The 2,452-nt window shown below is 60.6% G+C and overlaps 1 long non-coding RNA gene across 1 annotated transcript; it reads right to left on the bottom strand.

The window, feature by feature from the left end:
* Positions 1 to 793: 793 nt before the first annotated feature.
* Positions 794 to 2,452, bottom strand: LOC124092322 (uncharacterized). The gene is made up of 2 exons (XR_009226800.1): positions 2,136 to 2,452; positions 794 to 1,351 (listed from the first exon to the last, which is right to left on the bottom strand). It is a non-coding gene; the product is annotated as an uncharacterized LOC124092322 (long non-coding RNA).

Here is a 2,452-nt window from a genome sequence, read left to right as displayed (position 1 = left end):
GGCTGCTCTGACGTGCCTGGGGTGACATGAAGTGGGCCCTGGAGGGTGGTTGACAGAATCAACGGATGGAGGAGGTGCCAATGATTGTCCTGGGGGCAGCTTCAGTGGGGTCAAATCCCCAGCCGCCCTGCCAGGCCCTGCCTCCACTCGCAGGTTGAAGGCCCCCGGAGCCTCTGTGTGTATCACAAGAAACCCCTGCATTGGCACCAGGACATGTCACTCAATAGGTCCCCTCTCCCACTAGGCTGTCAGGATAAATCCTACTGAATTGAATCGAGGGTTTTTTTTTTTTTTTTGTACCAGGGATTGAACCCAGAGGTGTGTCACCACTGAGCCACGTCCCCAGCCATTTTTTACATTTCGTTTAGACACAGGGTCTCGCCGAGTTGCTTAGAGCCTCGAAGTTACTGAAGCTGGCTTTGAATTCATGATCCTCCTGCCTCAGCCTCCCGAGATCCTGGGATGACAGGCATGTGCCACCGCCCAGCTGAGTCTGAGTTTTGGAGAGCGAAAGCAGAGTGTCATGATTCTTTTATTCATTCCTCATCTAATCACTCACGACTTCCTCGAGAGAATGAAACCCCTTTCTCACTTTTGCAAAGGAAGTGGATAACCTTCCTGTGCACAAAAGAAATGATCAGGATAATGTCAAATGCTGAGGGCTTTGAGCCCCCGAGCAGGAGGCTGGGTGTTCAGGCGCTGGGCAGATCAGGGAAGGTCCTTCTGAGGAGGTGACACTTAAAGTGGGAACTAGAAAAGTGAGTCACTGAAGAAAGCCAGTCACAACAGGTCGCACGTTGTCTAAATCCATGTATATGAAATATTCCCAACAGGCAGATCCCTGGAGAGAGCAGGTGGTGGTTGCGGAGGGGCTGGGGGAGGAGAGGATCCGGGTGCAGGTGGGGCTGCGGATTGGACGGGCTTGGTTTTGGGGTGATGAAGATGTTCTGGAGTCGGAGGTGGTTGCAGAGCCTCGTGAATGTGCACCTTGGCGCGGTTCATTTTACCTTCTGTGACTTTCACCTCTTAAAATAATGCAGGGAGCGTGCCCTGCCCAGAAGGCGGAGGGGCATCTGGGAGAGGGACAGAGAGGTGGCGAAGGTGGGTGCAGAATGCCCAGGGGGGTGGAAGGAGGTGGTCCCTTCTTGAGTCTCAGCCTGGACACGGCCCTGGGGATGAGGGACCCCTCCCAGCCTGGACTGTGTGCTCGGATCACCAGGTCCAAGCGCCTGGACGCGCCAGCGAGGGGCTGTGGCTGGCGGCCGGGTGCGCACGCGCGGGCCGTGCGCTCAGATGGGCGTGTGCGGGGCGGCGGCGCGGGAACGCGGACACGGGTGTGTTCTCGGAGCTCCTGCGTGAAACGCACGCATCTGTGAGCGTGAGCACGAGCCTGGCCGTGCAGGGACCCCCTGGCGTCTGTCCCTGTGCCCCCCCCCCCCCCGTGCCCCGACGTGGGGCCGAGTCCTCGTGGAGGAGGTGTGGCCGGAGTCCCTCCCCCGAGGTCACTGCCGCGGGCCCATTGCACGGTCTCTCCGCCCTGCGAAGGTCCTGGGGCAGCCCCGGCCTCCTCTCCCCACGTACTGTAAGTTCTGAGAAATCCTGTTCTGCGGTTTGGCTGGGCCCCTCCCCACCTCCCTGCCCCCCGCGGGGCTGCCTGGGCCACCGTCTTCCGGCCGAGCCTGGCTGGGGGGAGCAGGGCTAGGAAACCCGCCGCCCAGCTGGAGGGAGAGGGCCTCAGTTTTCCCCCTGCAGAGTGGGGCGATGCTCGTTCCTGCCTGGCACAGGGCCCCAGGGAGGCGGGAATCTGGCAGGTCACCACCAGTCACTTCCCGCGGGCCTCCCTCCCTCCAGCCTCGGTGCCTCCTCTAGCTTCAGCCCAGCCACCGTCCAGCCCCTGGCACAGCCCATTTCCTCAGGGAGCTGGGCACAAGCTGGACCTGGGGGCAGGAGTCACCCTGTTTAAAGGCCAGCTCAGCCGTGGAGCTGGGCAGTGCTCGGAATGCACGGGAGGGGAACTCAGCCTTCACTGTTTTCCAGATCCATGTGGTCATAGCGGTCACCTCCCTGTCGTGCCTTCCCATTGGGCTCTGCTGGTCTGTGTCCCTGGAATGACCTTCTGAGAGGGGGACCCTCACCCTGCTACTGCACGTCCTTGGCCGGGTCTGTGCTGGGGGCGCTGGTCTCCTGCTTCTGCCCACCCTCCTGCAAAGCCAGCCTGGAATCGCTCACTTCCCGGCAGCCCCTCCCTTCGGTGGTTTCCCAGAATGCACTCTGGTTGCCCCAGGCCAGGCCACTTCCCTGCCCTTAATCCTTCCATGGCTCCCGGCCACTCTCAGAAAAGCCAAAGTCAAAACCCAAACCAAGGACCTCTGCGTGGCTGTCCAGTAGAAACCAAATCTGGAACTAGGAGGGAGAACCTCTTCCCAAGGGTCACCACACAGAGGACAGGAGG

This window comes from Marmota monax, unplaced genomic scaffold (genome assembly GCF_021218885.2).
Source record: "Marmota monax isolate L192 unplaced genomic scaffold, Marmota_monax_Labrador192_F-V1.1 WCK01_AAM20220418_F8-fsc00102, whole genome shotgun sequence".
Taxonomy (NCBI): domain Eukaryota; kingdom Metazoa; phylum Chordata; class Mammalia; order Rodentia; family Sciuridae; genus Marmota; species Marmota monax.
This window is presented reverse-complemented; position numbering and strand designations above follow the sequence as displayed.